This window comes from Neoarius graeffei, chromosome 23 (assembly GCF_027579695.1).
Source record: "Neoarius graeffei isolate fNeoGra1 chromosome 23, fNeoGra1.pri, whole genome shotgun sequence".
Lineage (NCBI taxonomy): Eukaryota > Metazoa > Chordata > Actinopteri > Siluriformes > Ariidae > Neoarius > Neoarius graeffei.
Genome location: NC_083591.1, coordinates 3,874,395 through 3,898,335, shown reverse-complemented (window position 1 = coordinate 3,898,335; position 23,941 = coordinate 3,874,395). Strand labels below are relative to the sequence as shown.

General features: G+C 41.2%; 1 long non-coding RNA gene across 1 annotated transcript in view; it reads right to left on the bottom strand.

Moving 5' to 3' along the window:
• Positions 1 to 13,906, bottom strand: part of LOC132871448 (uncharacterized) — a 29,805-nt gene extending 15,899 nt beyond the window's left edge. Inside the window, exons 1-2 of the long non-coding RNA XR_009651289.1 lie at positions 13,661 to 13,906; positions 10,464 to 11,218 (exon numbers count right to left, since the gene is read on the bottom strand). This is a non-coding gene — a long non-coding RNA (uncharacterized LOC132871448). The remainder of the gene's footprint in view (positions 1 to 10,463; positions 11,219 to 13,660) is intronic.
• Positions 13,907 to 23,941: the final 10,035 nt, after the last annotated feature.

Here is a 23,941-nt window from a genome sequence, read left to right as displayed (position 1 = left end):
AATTCTTTCACTGCACCACATTCTCACTGAGGTTTTCGCCAGCAGTGACCTATTGATCTTCTTGCTCTCTGCATTGCCTTGACAATTTTCCGAATGACCTCCAGATGACCTTCTGCAGATGATTGCTGCACACCCACACAATGATAAACACCACACCAACACCAGGCTCTGCTTACAACGACTGTTTTATTCCACAGATTGGACTTACACAGGTTTGTGATATTTCACTCACATAACAGTATCTCAAAACATGGAACCTAAAACGCAGGTTCCTGAAAGGGTTCTACTTGGAACGCTTTCTTTTAGGGAAACTCTTGTAGGGCTCTCCTTCCCCCCAAAGGACAACCAAGGAACCAGTAATGGATCAAATATTTCTACATGATATATATTTTTTGGAGGAATGCTTAATCATACACTATCCAAACAGAACACTAAGAAGCATTAAGGGTTTCTTCAGACTATCTCTCTACTTGGAACACTTTCTGATAAGGAACCGCTTTTTCTACGGTTCTACATTAAACCTACAGTATAAGGGTTCCCTCAGAGTGACAACCAAACAACTCTTAATGGTTCTCAAGCTTCTAAAAGCGTCACTCCTTCTGAACCATCTCCTAGAAACCCTTGAAATGCTGTTGTTTGGCTCGACATCAAACTGTTAATGGTTCTTCTAGAGGACCAACCAAAGAACCGTTAATAGGACTAAAGTTTCTAAGAGTGTCATTTTGGATGGGGTATAATTAAAGATTCTTCTTGGAACTCTTTCTGAAAGGCAAACCTTTAAGAGTTCACCAAGAGGAACAACTGAAGAACCATTCATGGTCCTAAAGGTTCATGTCATTTTAGATGGTGTTTAATTAAAGGTTCCTCTGTAAAGTGTTCTACTTGGAACTCTTTCTGAAAGGCAAACACTGCTGGAGAGTTCTACACCAGATATTTAATAATTCACCAAGAAGAACAAGCAAAGAACCATTAATGGTTCAAAAGTTTGTCATATTAGATGGTGTACTTGATGTGCTTGAAAGTTTGTGAACCCTTTAGAATTTTCTATATTTCTGCATAAATATGACCTAAAACATCATCAGATTTTCACACGAGTCCTAAAAGTAGATAAAGAGAACCCAGTTAAACAAATGAGACAAAAATATTATACTTGGTCATTTATTTATTGAGGAAAATGATCCAATATTACATATCTGTGAGTGGCAAAAGTATGTGAACCTCTAGGATTAGCAGTTAATTTGAAGGTGAAATTAGAGTCAGGTGTTTTCAATCAATGGGATGACAATCAGGTGTGAGTGGGCACCCTGTTTTATTTAAAGAACAGGGATCTATCAAAGTCTGATCTTCACAACACATGTTTGTGGAAGTGTATCATGGCACGAACAAAGGAGATTTCTGAGGACCTCAGAAAAAGCGTTGTTGATGCTCATCAGGCTGGAAAAGGCTACAAAACCATCTCTAAAGAGTTTGGACTCCACCAATCCACAGTCAGACAGACTGTGTACAAATGGAGGAAATTCAAGACCATTGTTACCCTCCTCAGGAGTGGTCGACCAACAAAGATCACTCCAAGAGCAAGGTGTGTAATAGTCGGCGAGGTCACAAAGGACCCCAGGGTAACTTCTAAGCAACTGAAGGCCTCTCTCACATTGGCTAATGTTAATGTTCATGAGTCCACCATCAGGAGAACACTGAACAACAATGGTGTGCATGGCAGGGTTGCAAGGAGAAAGCCACTGCTCTCCAAAAAGAACATTGCTGCTCGTCTGCAGTTTGTTAAAGATCACAGGGATGAGCCAGAAGGCTATTGGAAAAATGTTTTGTGGACGGATGAGACCAAAATAGAACTTTTTGGTTTAAATGAGAAGCGTTATGTTTGGAGAAAGGAAAACACTGCATTCCAGCATAAGAACCTTAGCCCATCTGTGAAACATGGTGGTGGTAGTATCATGGTTTGGGCCTGTTTTGCTGCATCTGGGCCAGGACGGCTTGCCATTATTGATGGAACAATGAATTCTGAATTATACCAGCAAATTCTAAAGGAAAATGTCAGGACATCTGTCCATGAACTGAATCTCAAGAGAAGGTGGGTCATGCAGCAAGACAATGACCCTAAGCACACAAGTTGTTCTACCAAAGAATGGTTAAAGAAGAATAAAGTTAATGTTTTGGAATGGCCAAGTCAAAGTCCTGACCTTAATCCAATGGAAATGTTGTGGAAGGACCTGAAGCGAGCAGTTCATGTGAGGAAACCCACCAACATCCCAGAGTTGAAGCTGTTCTGTACGGAGGAACGGGCTAAAATTCCTCCAAGCCGGTGTGCAGGACTGATCAACAGTTACCGCAAATGTTTAGTTGCAGTTATTGCTGCATAAGGGGGTCACACCAGATACTGAAAGCAAGGGTTCACATACTTTTGCCCCTCACAGATATGTAATATTGGATCATTTTCCTCAATAAATAAATGACCAAGTATAATATTTTTGTCTCATTTGTTTATCTGGGTTCTCTTTATCTACTTTTAGGACTTGTGTGAAAATCTGATGATGTTTTAGGTCATATTTATGCAGAAATATAGAAAATTCTAAAGGGTTCACAAACTTTCAAGCACCACTGTATAATTTAATGTTCTTCTGTAAAGTGTTCAACTTGGAACTCTTTCTGAAAAGCAAACACTGGTCGAGTTCTACGTCAAGCCTTTAAGAGTTCTAAAGTTTCTTAGAGTGCCGTTGTTGATGAGTCTCATTTTTGGATGGTGTATACATAATTAAGCGTTCATCTGTAAAGTACTTGGAACCGTCTCTGATTGGAAAATGGTGTAGTAGGATTTTACATCAAAGCTTTAAGAGTGTGATTTTTGGTCGTTTTCATCTGTAATCAGAATTTTTTACCTTTTTAAAAAAAATAAATTGTTGCCGCTTGTCTGCTTTTAGAAGGTTCAACAAGAACAGTCAGTAAATGGGAGAACCAGGACGCTGTGTCTGTAATGAAACGTGCTTCCTGTCCATCACAAAGACATGGCAGGTTCCAGTCAGGCTGCTGCAGTTGAGTTGAACACCTCCACTACGTACACTCTGTCAATTCCATTATTTCTGTAGTGCACCGTGACCTGTCATGTGCTCAGACTCGGAGAAAGAGCTGCGTGTATTACTGCACAAGAGCGGTGCTGAGTGGAACCCGGAGTGGTGAGAGGATGTGGAATAATGGAACGTCAGGTTTTAAAAGCTTCATTCTGTCGAGGTGATGTGGGACGCGTTTTGTTTTTCAGAGATATTCTGGTTGAAGTGTTGGATTTGATGAAAAGTCATTATAGAAATCACATTTAAGCGCGGCTTTATATCTGCACAGTGGAGAGGTCACACACACTCTCTCTTACACACACTCTCACACACACACACGGGAGTGGTTTTCATATACAACGACAGAAAGAACAGAAAATCAAAGGGTATGGAATGATATTTTGGTATTGTCCTGACATATTGTCATGCCGACGAAGCGGAACTAATAAAAAAAAAACATGTTTTCTGACAAATGTCACACGCGGCAGTGTCCTACATGAAGCTGAAGTCTGAATCTGATGCAGTTCAGCAAATCCACAACATCAACGCAGCTGCAAATCACCGGTTTATATCAGCGCTCTCGTTCTACTACATTATACATGATATATTGCGTTTCTGTAGTAACAGCTCATTGACAGGGAATTGCACGGTCAATGTTCCACGTAAACAGCGTTAAAAGGAAAGATGTAGACTGCGTTCGAAACAGAAGGTCGACTGAAGGTGTCTTCTAAGAGCGCTCATTTCGTATGAACTTTTACGCCATGTACCTAAATAGCTAACGTCAGCTACTTAGGTGGTGAGCGGCACAGTGATGTAATGGTTAGCGCTGTCGCCTCACAGCAAGAAAGTCCGGGTTCGAGCCCAGCGGCTGGCGAGGGCCTTTCTGTGTGGAGTTTGCATGTTCTCCCCGTGTCCGCGTGGGTTTCCTCCGGGTGCTCCAGTTTCCCCCACAGTCCAAAGACATGCAGGTTAGGTTAACTGGTGACTCTAAATTGACCGTGAATGTGAATGGTTGTGTGATGATCTGGCGACTGATGTACCCCGCCTCTCGCCCATAGTCAGCTGGGATAGGATAAGCGGTTACGGATAATGGATGGATGGCTACGTGGCTGACAGATGCCTTGCAAATCATATCAAACAGATTTATTTGGATGCAGTCATGGGGTTATGACATAGCACAGTGTTTATTTCTCGGGAACATTATTTTCAAAAAACCCACCAAAAAATATACGAATTCACTTTTCTGTGAAGTTCCGTCCACCATCTTTTTTTACTTTTACCTCGCCCGCTATGGAGTAAGCAGGGTGAGGTATTGTTTTTGGTCGGGTTTCTTTGTTTTTTTGTAAACGATATTACGGGAAAACGGCTGGACCAATCTTCATGAAACTTTCAGGATAGATGGACATTGGTCTCAAATAGAACCTCCAACATGTTGGGGGTCATCCAGTCAAGGTTCTGATTGACTGAAAGCAGCAGAGACTCAGAATCAGAACCATGTTTATTGGCCAAGTACAGTATGTTCACACACAAGGTCAAAGTCACCAAAAAGGTCAAAATCGTTTTTCGCGATATCTTCCTTCATATTCATCATAAGTGCTACCGGGCGAGGTTTGTTTTGCCTGACAACACTTGTTTTTTTTTTTTTTTCTGTTACTTTAGGAAGCTGCTGCACAGATTTATGGCTCATAGGTAGCACTGAGGGGCGGCACGGTGGTGTAGTGGTTAGCGCTGTCGCCTCACAGCAAGAAGGTCCGTGTTCAAGCCCTGTGGCCGGCGAGGGCCTTTCTGTGCGGAGTTTGCATGTTCTCCCCGTGTCCGCGTGGGTTTCCTCCGGGTGCTCCGGTTTCCCCCACAGTCCAAAGACATGCAGGTTAGGTTAACTGGTGACTCTAAATTGAGCGTAGGTGTGAATGTGAGTGTGAATGGTTGTCTGTGTCTATGTGTCAGCCCTGTGATGACCTGGCGACTTGTCCAGGGTGAACCCCGCCTTTCGCCCGTAGTCAGCTGGGATAGGATCCAGCTCGCCTGCGACCCTGTAGAAGGATAAAGCGGCTAGAGATAATGAGATGAGATGAGGTAGCACTGAGGATACATTAATAGGGCCTTCAAAAAAGAACATCCTGGAGAAAGTTTGAAGGCATCTAACAAGACTAGAAACAAAAGTTTGATTAGTTTCGAATGATAGCATTTCGCCCAAATCCGAACGCAACCGTATAATCAGTAAAGCAGCTATAAACACTCGTTCACTTCCCAGCCTCTTTTTCTTTCTCTCATGAAGCTAATGAGACAAAAAAAAAAAAAAACGTCAACTGCTCAGTCCTGTCCTGATGATGCTGGAAAAGTTACGGCCTTACCTCTGATTCTGATCCTGGAGACTCCTTCCTTAAACATTAAATAAACCCAGACCTCACTGTGTCGAGTCCCTGTGAACGAGGTGCTAATATAGAAATGATAACGTATCAGAACAAGTGCGTTAATCTAAACCTGCAGTTTGTTGCTGCGCGACTGTCAGATCTGCTGACCAATCAGCATCCAGAATTCAACAGCACTGCGATGTGAAGCTACTAGAACACAACAGGAACTCACAACCAGTGAAAGTGTTGGGTACAAGAGGATTTCAGGATGTGGGTTTTTTTTTTGTGTGGTAACTCTCAGTCAAAAGTTTGTACACCCCTACTCTACTCATTCACATACAGGTTTGTCTGTATTTTATATTTTCTACATTCTACAGTAGAACAATACTGCAGACATCAAAACTACAAAATAACATAAGGAACATGTATGGAATTATGTTGTACGTTTAAAAAACAAAAAACTAAATATGTTTGATGTTTTAGACTCTAAAATAAAGTATCCAGTGTTTCCCTTGATGACGCTTTGCACGCTATTGGCGTAATCTTAAACAGCTTCACAAGGTCATCACATGGAATGCTTTTCAATTAACAGGTGTCAGGGGCATGGCTGGGGGGGGGGGGGGGGGGGGGGGCTGGGGTGCCCGGGACCCCTTCTTTGTTGGAGCGCCCACTGTAATTTTTCTAACTTTTTTTTAAAACTAGATTGTCACCTCAACCTCATTAGGGTTTATACAGTGCCTTGAAAAAGTATTCATACCCCTTGAACTTTTTCACATTTTTCCACCTTACAACCACGAACTTAAAAGTTTTTTATTGAGATTTTATGTGATAGACCAACACAGAGTAGCACATAATTGTGAAGTGAAACGAAAGTGATAAATGGTCTTCAAAATTTTAAGCAAATAAAAATCTGAAAAATGTGGTGTGCATTAGTATTCAGCCCCCTGTACTCTGATACCTCTAAATACAATCCAGTGCAATCAATTGCCTTCAGAAGTCATCGAATTAGTTAATAGAGTCCTACTGTGTGTAATTTACTCTCAGCATAAATACACTTGTTCTGTGAAGGCCTCAGTGGTTTGTTAGAGAACACTGAAGAACAAACAGCATCATGAAGACCAAAGAACTCACCAGACAGGTCAGGGATAAAGTTCTGGAGAAGTTTAAAGCAGGGTTAGGTTATAAAAAAAATATCCCAAGCTCTGAACATCTCAAGAAGCACTGTTCAATCCATCATTCAAAAATGGAAAAAGTATGGCACAACTGCAAACCTACCAAGACATGGCCGTCCACCTAAATTGACAGAGTGAGCAAGGAGAGCACTGGTCAGAGAAGCAGCCAAGAGGCCCATGATCACTCTGGAGGAGCTGCAGAAATCCACAGCTCAGGTGGGAGAATCTGTGCACAGGACAACTATAAGTCGTACACTCCACAAATCTGGCCTTTTTGGAAGAGTGGCAAGAAGAAAGCCATTGTTGAAAGACAGGCATAAGAAGCCATGTAGGGGACACAGCAAACATGTGGAAGAAGGTGCTTTGGTCAGATGAGACCAAAGTTGAACTTTTTGGCCTAAATGCAAAGCGCTATGTGTGGCGGAAAACTAACACTGCTCATCACCCTACACACACCATCCCCACTGTGAAACATGGTGGTGGCAGCATCATGCTATGGGGATGCTTTTCTTCAGCAGGGACAGGGAAGCTGGTCAGAGTTGATGGGAAGATGGATGGAGCTAAATACAGGGCAATCCTGGAAGAAAACCTGTTGGAGGCTGCGAAAGACTTGAGACTGGGAAGGAGATTCACCTTCCAGCAAGACAATGACCCTAAACATACAGCCAGAGCTACAATGGAATGGTTTAGATCAAAGAATAATGTGTTAGAACGGCCCAGTCAAAGTCCAGACCAAAATCCCATTGAGCATCTGTGGCAAGACTTGAAAATTGCTGTTCACAGACGCTCTCCATCCAATCTGGCTGAGCTTGAGCTATTTCGCAAAGAAGAATGGGCAAAAATTTCAGTGTCTAGATGTGCAAAGCTGGTAGAGACATACCACAAAAGACTTGCAGCTGTAATTGCAGCAAAAGGTGGCTCTACAAAGTATTGACGCAGGGGGGCTGAATACTAATGCACACCACATTTTTCAGATTTTTATTTGTTTAAAATTTTGAAGACCATTTATCATTTTCGTTTCACTTCACAATTATGTGCTACTCTGTGTTGGTCTATCACATAAAATCTCAATAAAAAACTTTTAAGTTCGTGGTTGTAAGGTGGGAAAATGTGAAAAAGTTCAAGGGGTATGAATACTTTTGCAAGGCACTGCATGGACTTCCTGTGGTTTGGGTGCGAAAACCCAGTTTGTCAGAGTGTGTGCGGGAGAGGCGGATGTAAGTGCAGATATGTTAAATAAGACACAGTGCGATATGAGCATAAAGCGCGTAAAATGCATGCAACAGGCAAACAGTCTGAAACAGCAGGCAAAGTCTTAATCAAGGAAACAGGCAGGAGGTCAATCGAGGCGCGAACAGAATATCAGATGCAAAACTATACAAGCTCAAGGGACAAGAAACAGGAGTCGAAAAACCAGGAGACCAACAAGGACAGGAAACAAAGCTCAGTAAGGCACACTAGACGCGGCGTAATACTTCACATCGTCCTTGCATGGGCGCAATCATTAAATAGCCCAAACATAGTTCATTGATTAAAGACAGGTGTTCTTTGTCAACGGTGCGAGTGCCGGAGCTTGGTAGGCGCACGCACAGTCCGAGGCGCGCCTTCAGGCGCACGAGCCAAGGCGTGCAGGACTGACACAGTTCTGCACAAGCGCAACACGATCGCACTAGAAAGCATGGTCAAGCTGCCAGTGTAGCTGCAGTCTTTTTAGTTGCGAATTACGAGTATTTCCTCTTGTGTTAATAATTCGCCATGTCAAAACAAGCGAAACTTTCCTCCTTCTTTCAACGTGAAGAAAGGTAAGCAATTTATTATATTTTTTTCTCCATCAAAGTTGCATTTTGTTCCTTCAAAGCTAAGTTTTAGTGTACCGTTTCTAGAACACAACATCAAGAAAACGTGGAAGAAACAGTAATAATGGAAGAGCCGGTTTCTAAGCTACCTAAAACTAGCAATGGTGATTATTTTTTGCTACATAATGCACTCAGGCTGCCAGTCAGTGTGTGACCCCTCCCTTTGAAAAATCCTAGCTATGCCCCTGGGTGTATCTCGTCAAAAGGTAATTAGTGGATGAGTTTCTTGCCTTCTTAATGCGTTTGAGATCACCAAACAGTAAATAATAAAAATACAAATAATAAAATAACCCTATTCAACATCACAACCAGAGCTGGCCCATGGCATAGGCAGTATAGGCAAATGCTAAGGGCGCTGCGTCCATCCAGGGGCGCAGAAACGGGGGGAGAAAAATTATGACTTCCACTATTCTGAAAACGAGTCAGCATTATAATGTCTTAGCCTAATTTAATTGTACAGCAAAGCATGTAGTCAGGGTGCGATTTGTCAAAAAAAGTGGGGTGGGGTGGGGTGTGGTGGTGGTTGTTAATCATGAAACAATAAGCGCTCAACAGTGGTTCGCCCTGTCTATAGTGTGTCTTCGGGCGCGCAAGTGCGCATCCGCGGCTATTCTCTGTTTTGGCCATGTAATCAGCGCCGGCGATTGCTATAGGCGACCTAGGCAATTGCCTAGAGCCCAAAGTGTGCCCAGGGACGCCAAGGGCGACCAAAACCCCACCAAAAAGGAGGGATGGAGTTATTGAATGGAGATGTTACCAAGTGCATCAGTGGTGTACAGTGTTTTCAACCACTGTGCTGCCGAACTCTAGTACCGCGGAACACTAGTGTGCCGTGAGAGATCACCAAGTGTACCGTGGAAAATTATAGAATGACTGTATATTGTAAATATTGGCAACAGCGTTTTAGTTTCAGTCAACATTTTCTATTGGTGATGTGCCTTGAGATTTTTTCATTGAAAAAAGTGCACCCTGGCTCAAAAAGGTTGAAAAACAAGTGTAGCCTACGCAGTAGTGGTCGGTGATTTCCTTATGCCTACTAAAAATGCACAATGATAGGTTATAAGGGGGGCGGGGGGAGCGGTGCTCATCGGGGAATGAGAATGGCTATCCACTGCAAAAAGTAGCCCAGACTACAAGTGCTTAAATGAAGAAATCCAAACTCTCGGGTGCGCAAGAGTGCAAACGAAGGCTACAGGAAGAAACAAATAGAGCCAAGTATAGAGGTAAGTCTGATCTAATCTCTCATATCAACCATTATAGTGGCAAATTAATATTTTAGACGCCTGAATCAATGTCTGCCTAGCTAACTAGATGCAAACAGCAATAGACTTCAATAACAAAGTACCCATAATAGCACTTTTGTTTGAAAATACAGCCCATTGATGTCCTAACAGGGTGCTTAAGTTTGCACAATTTAGAATTGTAGAATTTTTTATTCATTTAATTTGTTAATTCTTCAGAGATGACTTAACTTTTAATAGCAAAAAAGAAACTAAAAATAATTTCTTGTTTATTGTCCATGCACTACACTTTGAACAGGGTGCGGAAGAGTTTTTGCCCATTATATGGAGATATGTATTGAATTTGTGTGGTCATTTTACTTTGTGACACTTTATGTTAATAATGATAATAATAATAACAATAATGAAAAAGATAAAAATGACTTCTTGTTTATTGTCCATGCACCGTACATTGTTTAATAGTAATAGAATAGAGTGATTAGATTAAAGTGTTATTTAGATGTTATTAGAGGGTTTTTTTTCTTGGGGGGGGGGCGCCAAAACTCAATCTCGCCTAGGGCAGCCAAAGACCTAGAGCCGGCCCTGATCACAACTGTAGTAAAAACATTATATTCGATAGACGTGAGTGGCCACTCGCATTTTTCATACAAGCTCCATCAGAGACATGGAGAACCAAAACCATGACATAAATTTTTCGATTACGTTCATTATGTCTTATATTAAATATAGTTAGTTTTTTTTTTCTTTTTTTATCAGACATCTAGTTTTTGGGTTTGTTTACCTGACATGTTTCGACGTATGACTGTCGTCTTCCTCAGAGTGTCACTGGATGTTATTGGTGACGCATCTTTTATCAGCTGATGTTTCTGAAGGCGTGGCCTTCCTGTCTGGTTTGACAGGTCAGTCACGCCTTCTACTGTCTGTTTGTCCCCTGCAAGATGGCACTCCAGGTGTGGGAGAGCATGTATGCTCCCTCATCCCGGTTGATGGTCCTCAGGCTTCGCTTACGGATCTCCATGGCCTCCCTGATCCAGCGCTGATGTTTGTTATCTTCTGTGCGGATGACTCTGGCATTCCCCCAGTCCATAATATGATTTTCCCTTTTGCAATGATCTGTTATAGCTGACTTATAATTTTCCTGTTGTGCCTTTTCTTTTATTGTTCGGGTTTGTCTTGTAGCTGTCTCCTTTTCGCACTCTTTCTTATGTTCATTTTTTCTTGTGTTGAAACTCCTTCCTGTCTCCCCAATGTAAGTTTTATTGCATAATTGACATGGAATCTCATATATGGTGTTGCATCTGTTGTCCGGATGTATTCTGTCTTTGGGATGAACCAGGATCTGACGGAGTGTTGTGTGTGGTTTGACAGGTGTGTTAATGTTGTGTTTCCTCATTGCTCTTTGAATGCGTTCAGCTCCTTCAATTCATCACCACATCCACATACTTTCAGTTCAGGAATACAATTTACAGACAGAAGGAAGGTTTTGCGATGGGAGACCCACTATCAGCCATCATGTGCAGCTTTTTCATGGAAGACCTGGAGCAGAAAGGAAAATTATAAGTCAGCTATAACAGATCACTGCAAAAGGGAAAATCATATTATGGACTGGGGGAATGCCAGAGTCATCCGCACAGAAGATAACAAACATCAGCGCTGGATCAGGGAGGCCGTGGAGATCCGTAAGCGAAGCCCGAGGACCATCAACCGGGATGAGGGAGCATACATGCTCTCCCACACCTGGAGTGCCATCTTGCAGGGGACGAACAGACAGTAGAAGGCGTGACCGACCTGTCAAACCAGACAGGAAGGCCACGCCTTCAGAAACATCAGCTGATAAAAGATGCGTCACCAATAACATCCGGTGACACTCTGAGGAAGACGACAGTCGTACGTCGAAACATGTCAGGTAAACAAACCCAAAAACTAGATGTCTGATAAAAAAAGAAAAAAAAAACTAACATGACATAAATTTCTATATGTCGCTTGTGAGGAAATCAATGATAAATTGATGTTTTGATAAATCTGGGGACTTTTTGTTTGTGAATGTGTCGATATAATAAAAAGAAAATCACATGTTGACTTGAAGATATGAAATTTATCTTCTTGTGTTGAAAAAGTCATTTTTCAGATGAAATACATCACAGATTTGAGAGACACATTTAAATAATATTGGCTGGCTTTTTTTTCGTGGTCTATCAGATATATTCCATTCAGCTAGCATGATATTGAACGAGTCAAAGATGAGTAGCTGAATGGAATATATACGATAGACCATGAAAAAAAAAGCAAGCCAATATTATTATTATTATTATTATTATTATTATTATTATTATTATTATCCATACACATTCCTTTTGGGTGTTCAACGCGTCTTTCTCTTTCAAAATTTTCTCAAGATGTTCTGCATTTAACGAAGCAAACCTGGTGGCCATGTTTGTTTACAAATTATCCCAGTCGCTCACTAGCGTGGAAGTTTTACGTCTCTGACGTGTGACATCATGATGTCTTGACAACCGTGCAATATCGTAAACCATATTCAACGCTCATTCTTCAACGTCTTCAAGAATCTTTAAGCAAGTCCAGTTGCTCTCCTTTACCACCCACAGTTTTTTGTGGATGTGCCCATATAATATAAAGAACATTACGCAGTAGGATGAAGATATGAAGTTTATCTTCTTGTGTTGAAAATATTTGAATACATTCACCACTCGAAGATAAACTTCATATCTTCACGCCACTGTGTAATATCCTCGATATATACAGGTAGTCGTCGACTTACGACCTATGCGACTTACGACCGATCGACTTTACGATCGTCTGGTTATGACTGGCAAGTGTTTCCCAGCTGAGCTAGCTGAGCGTATGACAGTTTCCGCCCCAGCTCCAGGCACATGTGCAGTCTCTCTCGCGCTCCCTCGCGCACTCCGTCATACAGTTTCCGCCCCAGCTCCTGGTTTATGAAACGAGCAAATCCTCCCGCCAGCCCGAGCGCTGCAACAGCTGATGATGACGTAGACGACCCACAGCCAAGCACCAGTGATGCCAGCGGTCAATAAATTTTGTATTTTGCTATGTTTTACATTTGTATTTTGGTATGTTTCAAACTAAAATGTTTTCTATTTTTCACACCTGTATTTTATATCTTGTTTTGCACATATTAAACAAATTGTACTGTACGCAGTGTAGTATGCAGTGTTTGACTTAAACCAAATAATGAGCCAAGGTAATGAAATAAGAAAATGTTGATAAAATAAGACTTCAAGATGATTACAATATCATTACACATCACAATATACTTACGTTCATTTAACACAGGCCGACTTACGACCAGATCGGTTTACGACCGGTCAGTCGTAACCAAACGCAGTCATAAGTCGACGACGACCTGTACATGTCAAGAACCGCTCAACGAAGTAAAGAGAAATGACATCCATCATTACTTTAAGACATGAAGTGACTTCTGATTCATAAAAATTAAACATTGAATTAGAAGATGTGTCCGAACTTTTGACTGGTACAGTTTAACTCTGGTTTGCGTTGTTGGTTTCCTCAAATCCCTACTAAGATGTCTGAAAAAACCGGAAAGTGTTCCGTGCCTTACTGAGAGTAATTATTATTAAAGTTTGCCGCAACACATTAATACAAAGCTCAATGAGGAAATGAGAATTTGTTTTTTTATTCTCTCCCCAAAAGACAAAGCATCGGGATTATGGTCATGATTTTGTTCCCAGGCAGCTCTTTCCACAAGCTGATTACACAAACACTCTGACCTTCACCTCAATCAGTCAACACGGGGCCGAGCGAGCGCTCTGTGTTCAGAGAGAGTCACTGGGTCTCACAGGGAGACGGTGCACTTCAGAGGTGACACTCCACACAGAAAGAAAGATCAATCATAAGAATATGAAGGATTTATACATACATATGTACATACCGGAGTTTATTTTGTGCACACACAAAGACACACACACTTATACACACCCTGAGTTTTCACGCACTATGTGGAGAAAACAAAGCTGGGAAATTCATTGCGTGATACCAAGATCTGTCTTGAGACGTCATTGGTGTGTTCTCAGGCATTACCCAGTTGCAGAACTTCCACTCTTTCACTCCTTTGACTGGAGAACACGTCTGCCAAGTCCTGGCAATTTCCAAATTTGTTTTCACGCAAGCGCATTTCCTTACTGGAGTCTCGTAACTTCCACATCTCAACACCTTCAGTTTTCATGTTTTCTCATGCTGCATGGGACAAAAAAAAAAGGAAGTCAGAAATAGAAAACAGGAAACGATGGTTGCTCTGAGCTCATACCATCAACTGGCACATGTACAAAAACAAAGTGATGATGTTAAAGCGAAAGCTCAATGCTCATGCCATTTCAATGTTTATGATGAAATGGCTCACAGGTGACTGGGCTCGTTCATTTCCCCTTTAATGTTTTGCGAAAAAAATAAAAGAAATCTATTACTTCATATAGACAGTCATAGATGATGTGGTGAAGTCTTCTGGAAGGAGAAATGTGTGTGTGTTTGTTTATTTGATGGAAGGAGTCTCCAGTATCAGCGCTTTGTAACAGTCAGAAATAAAGCTGTAAGTTCAGGACTGAGGAGTTTACGCTTCTCTGCAGTTTCTCCGTAACATGAGCTGCAGGGGTTTTATTTTTATTTTTAAATCTTATTAACGTTAAGAGGGAGAATAAAAGCAGCCGGAGAAAAGAAGAAACACATGAAGCTGCTGTAACGCAAGTGGAAATAATAATGAAGCTCTTTTTTTGTTTAAAAGCCCCATTTGAAGGTCAATTCTATTTTGTTCTTTTTGTGGAAATGTGTTATTTATTTACCAGGTGATGGGGAATGTGGGGCGGCACGGTGGTGTAGTGGTTAGCACTGTCGCCTCACAGCAAGAAGGTCCTGGGTTCGAGCCCCGTGGCCGGCGAGGGCCTTTCTGTGAGGAGTTTGCATGTTCTCCCCGTGTCCGCGTGGGTTTCCTCCGGGTGCTCCGGTTTCCCCCACAGTCCAAAGACATGCAGGTTAGGTTAACTGGTGACTCTAAATTGAGCGTAGGTGTGAGTGTGAATGGTTGTCTGTGTCTATGTGTCAGCCCTGTGATGACCTGGCGACTTGTCCAGGGTGTACCCCGCCTTTCGCCCGTAGTCAGCTGGGATAGGCTCCAGCTTGCCTGCGACCCTGTAGAACAGGATAAAGCGGCTACAGATAATGAGATGAGATGAGATGGGGAATGTGAGAAAATATGATGGTTGAAGTACAAAAAAAAAAGAACATTTAATAAAACAAAATAAATGTAAACAAGTATTTTAAAAAGTTTTTCTCAACTAAGAGAATTGATTTGCTGCGTTCTAACGATATTTCAGTTCAGAAAGACTGAAAAAAGTGCAAAAAAATAGTTGACAATTAAAAAATGACTCAAGGTTTCTTTTTTTCACTGTTTATGAGAATTAATGATTTTTTCATGAAATTTATATTCAGATTTCTCAACACTTACTAGTTTTTTTTTTAAAGTTGATACAAAACTTTCATCTAAAAATTGAGATTCAGTAAAACGACTGTGGAAAAAATATATACATATATTCCAGTACTGCGGAATGAAAATCAATCAATCAATAGTATTATGTTTCATTAATTATAATTATTATAATTAATTATTAAAATAAAAAAAAATTAACTAACTAATTAATTAAAGCTACATATTTTTAAAGATTGTTCCAGAAACACTTCCAGTTTCCCTTTAATTACCTAATACATTAATTCATTAATTAATCAATTAACAAATTAACTGATTAAACAACAAATTGATTATTCAATCAGACAGTCAATTAACTAATTATTTGGTTGATTGGCTGATTGATTAATTAATTGATTGATGGCGGCACGGTGGCGTAGTGGTTAGCGCTGTCGCCTCACAGCAAGAAGGTCCGGGTTTGAGCCCCGTGGCCGGCGAGGGTCTTTCTGTGTGGAGTTTGCATGTTCTCCCCGTGTCCGCGTGGGTTTCCTCCGGGTGCTCCGGTTTCCCCCACAGTCCAAAGACATGCAGGTTAGGTTAACTGGTGACTCTAAATTGAGCGTAGGTGTGAATGTGAGTGTGAATGGTTGTTTGTCTCTATGTCTCAGACCTGCAATGACCTGGCGACTTGTCCAGGGTGTACCCCGCCTCTCACCCATAGTCAGCTGGGATAGGCTCCAGCTTGCCTGCGACCCTGTAGAACAGGATAAGCGGCTAGAGATAATGGATGGATGGATGGATGGATGGTTGATTTGATTCTTATGAGAAAGTGTTTCCCGTTAATTAAAAGTCCATGGGGGAAGCTGTGGCCTAATGGTTAGAGAAGCAGCTTTGAGACTAAATGCTTGCCAGTTCAATTCCCTGCCCTTGAGCAAGGCACCCGACCCCCACCTGCTCCCCAGACTGCTCTGGGTGTGTTGTACGTCACTTTGGATAAGATCGTCTGCTAAACGCCTGTAATGTAATTAATTAATGGGAAAATGTCTGTAAACTGGAAATGTTTCTGAAGCAATCTTTAAAACTATATGTCGCTAATATCAACGGTCTGTTTATTCTGACATTTAAACTGCAATCAAAACAGGAACAGACAGACAGCACCGAAGTAAGCTTTGGATTTTTCCCCCCCAAAGTCACTTTTGTGCTTATTAAAAAAATAATAATAAATTTGGTTCCAAATTTAAATTTTACTGAAACACAACCAGCATCTGATTCTTTCACTGCTGTTGGAGTTTATTTAATTAATAAAGTAATTGTTTATTCCAATATAAAGGCACACACTACGGTGAGGATGTTGGACCGCCATCACACGGACATTTATAATCATTTCTAAATGCCATTTTTAAAGCTAGATTTAGATTCCTTATCGTCTTTTTGCTGATCTGATGCCAAACAGTGATATTAACAGCCAAAAAAAGTTTCTTTTTTAAACAGCACAAAGACACGTACTCGAGGTTAAGGGATTCCGTGACGCTGTAATAAAAGTCGCAAGAAAAGAAGTCGTAAGAAAAGTGATGAGAACTTAACCCCGCCCCCCCAGCTTAAAATGGGCCAATCAGAACTTTCTGTTTGAGTCAGTTAGGGCTCTGATATTTCTGGGAGTGCAGAACGGAGGTGTTTAAGTTCACATTTCGTCAACAATAAATAAAAAAAAAACAGTATTAATAAAATATCAGTACACTGAAAAATGCTTTTAAATTAATGGCAGAATTTCCACTCAAATAAAATATATTTCAGGTTAAACAAAAGGATATTATATCAATATATAAAAGCTACACGAGACCCATATTCCATGTTAAAATGACTGTGGTGTAAGAGGAATAAAGCCCTCGGTGGTAACAGTGACTCCGCTTCCTCACACCGCTCTGTCACTGATTAGTTTCCTTTGTTACTGAAGGTGTTTTCATGCTTCGAGGCCCATTGTGTAATCTCCCGGAGGATTCTGAGCCTCCTACGTTATATTTACAGACACAAATTTTCTACTTTTTCTTCTTCAGCCTTCGAGCAAACAGACAAAAAAAAAAGGGAAAGAATTCTGCTAGCGTCATTGTGCCGAAGTCCAAACGCCCACAAATTGAATCCTAATTTCAATTGCAGTAAAAGATAATGCAGCTCGTGGGATGAAATGATATTCACAAGCTCACCGTATCTGCGGGCAACCTGTCCAGCTCACGCAATTAATTACAGCCCATAAGTGAGCAGGATTTGAATAAAATTCATCCATTAGAGCGCAGCGTCTCCTCCGTGTGCCGAGGATGAAGTGTTCCAGGTCTTTATCAGCAGCCTGCCTGTGCATCATTTGCATTCACAGCAAAAACACACGCCGTTGTGGCCTCTTCAGTACACGATCCACTCAACGCAGAACCCGCTGTTCTCATGCGGCGACCTGCATCAGCCCATTTAAGAGATAGAAAAACTTCTTCTTGTTCAGAGAAACTGATGTAAAGCTCCACAACAGCGTCTCATGACTGAGTGCAAGTGAAATCTGCCTCTAAATCATACTGATTCTCTCTTCAATTTTATCCAGCTGTTAGCAGCTGTTAGCATGGCTTCACTGATGTTAAGCCGTGCTGAGAGATTTTCCGCTGTGTAAACATTAAACAACACAGAGACGCTGCATCAAAAAATCCTGAGGCTTAAACAGAAATTCAGAAGAAAAACAAAAACAAATTGTGAATCTGGACAACTTTTTTCCTTTTAATGAAGCAATTCAATCCCCCATTTATCCCCAAACAACCCCTACACCAGCCCCTCTGTAGCGCTGATTATTTTCCCGTAACTGCACATCCTGATATGGTCTATTCCTATTCCTCCACCAGTTCCAAAATTTCATTCATTAAAAACAAAAACCACCACACCCTTACTAAATAACGAATAAAACACTTAGAGTCGTTGTTACCAAGCTGAAGATTATTTTCCTGAAACAGCACATCCTGAAGTGTTTTATTCCTCTCCCTCTACAGCAACTTGCCAATGATTACAATATTTTACTTATTAATGAGCAACGTTACATTTTTATCCATTTATAGCTACGTTAATGTTATGGAAAAACCTTGAAGCAGGTTAGTTCCTGTTCTTACTTATGTTATAGCAGCTATAAACAGACTTTCCTTCACCAGCATTTCTTTATCTCTCTATCTCTTGAGGTTAATAACAAAAACAAACTAAAACTTTACCTCTAAAACTGGAGACTCCTTCCATTAAATCTTCCTCCTGAAGATTCCGAACACGTTGCTGTGAACGACTACAGAAACAATAACGCATCAGAACGAGTGCGTTATTATAAACAGCTGCACTACTGTCAGGGCTGCTGTTACAGAACATGAATCAACACCTTCTGACCAATCAAAGTCCAGTTATTCCAAAGTTTACAGCACTTAAAAGCACAAAAACGTTGCTTTTAATGTATTTATTTAATTTATTACACAGAGCACATAGTGACAGAGGAAGAAGAATAATACATTTTTTTTTAATTCCATCGAAAACGTGTCCTGTATGTATAATAATACAGTTTGTTTGATAATTCATAACTGTTCTGGGGTGGGTTTCCCAAAAGCCTCTTGACACTAAGAGCAGCTTAACTAGGAGAGAGAGCATTTATTGTGCTACTCGCTCGACCATTTAAGGATGATCTTTGTGCTGCAATGCTTTTGGGAAACTCAGGCCTGGTAATTAAAGACTGCTCCAAACATCGAACACACTACAAAGTTTACTCCCTTGTTGATATGTAGCTATAGCGTGCATAGTCAGTGTCGATTAATTACCATGGCAACCAGCACTCACGCACTGTACTGTCGTAAAATCAGTCAACTGCAAATAACGACAAGGGTTGTAACAAAAAAAACTACACGTTCTTTAAGAAAAGGGGCACATTTTAACCCGATGTGGGGTAACAAACTGATGAGGCAGTGTTATAAGTGAGCATTTTACAGTATACAACCCCGATTCCAAAAAAGTTGGGACAAAGTACAAATTGTAAATAAAAACGGAATGCAATAATTTACAAATCTCAAAAACTGATATTGTATTCACAATAGAACATAGACAACATATCAAATGTCGAAAGTGAGACATTTTGAAATTTCATGCCAAATATTGGCTCATTTGAAATTTCATGACAGCAACACATCTCAAAAAAGTTGGGACAGGGGCAATAAGAGGCTGGAAAAGTTAAAGGTACAAAAAAGGAACAGCTGGAGGACCAAATTGCAACTCATTAGGTCAATTGGCAATAGGTCATTAACATGACTGGGTATAAAAAGAGCATCTTGGAGTGGCAGCGGCTCTCAGAAGTAAAGATGGGAAGAGGATCACCAATCCCCCTAATTCTGCACCGACAAATAGTGGAGCAATATCAGAAAGGAGTTCGACAGTGTAAAATTGCAAAGAGTTTGAACATATCATCATCTACAGTGCATAATATTATCAAAAGATTCAGAGAATCTGGAAGAATCTCTGTGTGTAAGGGTCAAGGCCGGAAAACCATACTGGGTGCCCGTGATCTTCGGGCCCTTAGACGGCACTGCATCACATACAGGCATGCTTCTGTATTGGAAATCACAAAATGGGCTCAGGAATATTTCCAGAGAACATTATCTGTGAACACAATTCACCGTGCCATCCGCCGTTGCCAGCTAAAACTCTATAGTTCAAAGGAGAAGCCGTATCTAAACATGATCCAGAAGCGCAGACGTCTTCTCTGGGCCAAGGCTCATTTAAAATGGACTGTGGCAAAGTGGAAAACTGTTCTGTGGTCAGACGAATCAAAATTTGAAGTTCTTTATGGGAATCAGGGACGCCGTGTCATTCGGACTAAAGAGGAGAAGGACGACCCGAGTTGTTATCGGCGCTCAGTTCAGAAGCCTGCATCTCTGATGGTATGGGGTTGCATTAGTGCGTGTGGCATGGGCAGCTTACACATCTGGAAAGACACCATCAATGCTGAAAGGTATATCCAGGTTCTAGAGCAACATATGCTCCCATCCAGACGACGTCTCTTTCAGGGAAGACCTTGCATTTTCCAACATGACAAAGCCAAACCACATACTGCATCAATTACAGCATCGTGGCTGCATAGAAGAAGGGTCCGGGTACTGAACTGGCCAGCCTGCAGTCCAGATCTTTCACCCATAGAAAACATTTGGCGCATCATAAAACGGAAGATACGACAAAAAAGACCTAAGACAGTTGAGCAACTAGAATCCTACATTAGACAAGAATGGGTTAACATTCCTATCCTTAAACTTGAGCAACTTGTCTCCTCAGTCCCCAGACGTTTACAGACTGTTGTAAAGAGAAAAGGGGATGTCTCACAGTGGGAAACATGGCCTTGTCCCAACTTTGAGATGTGTTGTTGTCATGAAATTTAAAATCACCTAATTTTTCTCTTTAAATGGTACATTTTCTCAGTTTAAACATTTGATATGTCATCTATGTTCTATTCTGAATAAAATATGGAATTTTGAAACTTCCACGTCATTGCATTCCATTTTTATTTACAATTTGTTCTTTGTCCCAACTTTTTTGGAATCGGGGTTGTAAGATATGCGTGTGTGTGAGAGAGGGCGGTGTTTATGTTCTGTCCAAGTCTAATTTTTTTGAAGTGGACGCGTAAGAACAATGTGGTGAGTTCCAGCAAAGCCCCAATTGATTTTTTATTTTTTTTTTACACTGGATGCCCTTCCTGATGCAACCCTCCCCAATCTGTCCAGGTTTGGGACCGGTGCTAAGTTATGCACTGTCTTGTACAAACCCCAGTGGCTGAGGATTTAACCCAACTTCTGGACTGTGGGGGAAACCAGAGCTTCCGGAGGAAACCCACACAGACACGGGGAGAACATGCAAACTCCACACAGAAAGGCCCCCATTGGTCATGGGATTCGAACCTTCTTGCAGTGAGGCGACAATGACGATCACTGCACCGATTGCCATCCAATTTTGTCTCAGACTTTGACTTTTCAGCTCTCCGTCGTGTAATCAGTGTAAGTGTCGTGGATTTCTTCAGATCAAGACGTCATTTCCTTTCATCTTGAGGTGAAACATACCAGGATTCAGCTACGTTTAGTTTTTAAAGACATTTTCCTCTGTACTGGAGTGTCATCCATCTGATGTTGTAAATAAATTATACCCAAGCTGATCATTACAGCCTGAGCAGACCGGCGACACACTGAACGCTGGCTTTTCCCCCTGATGAGACGAGACGTGTTTATCATGTATCTGCGAAACCCAATGGTGTTAATATCACTCTGCTCTAAAATGAGCCTGTGATTAGAGCTGATGAAAAATACTCCAAGGCAAAAGGACAGACGATGAAAAGAAAAATCCCGAAACTCTCCACAACTCATTGTTATTCACAGGGCGTTTTCTAAGCGCCAAGGACGAGAAGGGAACAGATGACGATTTCACTGTGTCATGGTGTTGATCTACTGATTGTAGCTTTACAAAGGACTTTTTTTTTTTTGGAATGACGTGTGTACTAAATATATTAAGCTTGAATAACTTTTAGGGTCATGTTTACATCGTGCTTTACAGAATACGTTTTGGTTAAAAAAAGAACAAAGAATAAAAGAATCCTGGATGTTTAGTTGTGTTTGAAGCCAACTCTTCGCTAATGCATGCTCAAAAAGTCACATGGAGTAATCCGAATATTCAAATCATCGACCTCTCATCATTTGCATATCAAACCTGTCACGTAAAGATGGAAGCATCTCTGAAGACACTTAAATAATAGATCAGAAAAGATTTCTTTGAGAAAGCAGAAGCTGTAATGTCCTCGCCACGGTGTAAAGATGTTTCTTAGGTCATTTGAAAAAATACTGAAAACGTCAAAGACTTCACATTAATTAAATTATTTAAAGGGGAACTGAAGGCAAATTTTTTATCATCAAAATTCCATTTCTCATTTTATTAAATATCGGAATGCATTTTTGATGGTTATTTTGTCGCTGCTATAGCAGGTTCTGAGTGTTTGAAATCTGCTCTGTAATATATCAGTCCATATGTCAAAGCAATGGCTGTAAACGAGATTCGTTGAGACCTGTGCGAGACATCGTAGGACGGAAGTAAAACGTACAGCGGAAATCAAAGTGACCAACATCTGCCAACGTTGTCAAAAGACGCGCGCGCCCTCTTTCGAATGCTGATGTGATCAAGCCGGAAGTTTTGTTTGTTTTGATAGCAATCAGGAAGGTTTAAAAAAGTCGCCAGTAATCGTCATTTAAACTCGTTTTTGTGCAAAATTTCGTTTGGAAAACAGTTTTCAAAATGGCGGCACTGACACCTGGCTGACACTTCACGTTTCGAAGTCTCGCACAAGTCTCGTGAAGATCGTGCAGATAAGCGACGCCTGCCGTGGACCAAACGAACTAAATTCAACATGGCTAAAAACCGAACAAGCCGATAAGTATAATATTTAATTGCAATTAGTTGCCAATATGAGTCATGATATAAGGTTACTAAAACCGAAAACGTAACTGAATAACACGTTAATTAAGAAATAAAGCAAGTTCAAAAATGACTTCAGTTCTCCTTTAACAATAAATGTTAACTTGGTCATGTGAGGCGGCACGGTGGTGTAGTAGTTAGCGCTGTCGCCTCACAGCAAGAAGGTCCTGGGTTCGAGCCCCGGGGCCGGCGAGGGCCTTTTTGTGCGGAGTTTGCATGTTCTCCCCGTGTCCGCGTGGGTTTCCTCCGGGTGCTCCGGTTTCCCCCACAGTCCAAAGACATGCAGGTTAGGTTAACTGGTGACTCTAAATTGAGCGTAGGTGTGAATGTGAGTGTGAATGGTTGTCTGTGTCTATGTGTCAGCCCTGTGATGACCTGGTGACTTGTCCAGGGTGAACCCCGCCTTTCGCCTGTAGTCAGCTGGGATAGGCTCCAGCTCGCCTGTAGAACAGGATAAAGCGGCTAGAGATAATGAGATGGTCATGTGACATTTTAGCAGGATGTTTAATACTTTAACACTTTTTTTGAAACACAATTTTTTTTTTACATAATGCACCTTTCTCCTGCAAAACTCTTGTTCCAAAATTATTGGCACCCTATGATTGGAAATGTATATTTCGCCAGAGATCATCTTGTTAGAAAATGAAGCTACAGGCAAGTTTTAACCTCCTGGAAGAGGCAACCAAGTTTTGGGTTGTAAAATATCCTGGTCCGGAGCAGAATCCAGCGAAATTAATAACAGTGTCAAGGCTTTGGTTTCCAGTAGCATCCAGATGCTGAGATCATAAAAACAACCCTGGTTGTGATGGTCCTGATGTGTCTCATCCCTGAGCCATGGAGAAATAATATGACCATGAGGTTGCTAAGCAACAGGTAACAGATAACTTTGTCTGCACAGCTGTATCCACGGCCTTGGATGGGTCACCGACATGTAAAGGACTGAGGACAAAGTTAATCGTGGAACATCTGAGAGCACATTATGTGCGCACACGCACACACACACACGGATATCAGCACATGTAGCAGCATGGCTGTGGAAGACATGAAGGAACAAAAACAAATCAGGTTTTGGTCACATGGAGAACCATTAGACTCGTGTGGAGCCAGTCAGACGCACAGCAGATGTTTTTTTTTAATAAGACGCTCCGATGTGTGGAGAGGAAGAGCCACACAAACAGAGACTTAACAACATCCCAAATAAACACGTTAAACTGAGTGTGCAGTCTGATGATCCGAGCAGGTTGCAGGTGATAAACAAAAAATCTTTGTGGATGTGATGTTATGTGTGAGTACAGAGAAAAAGC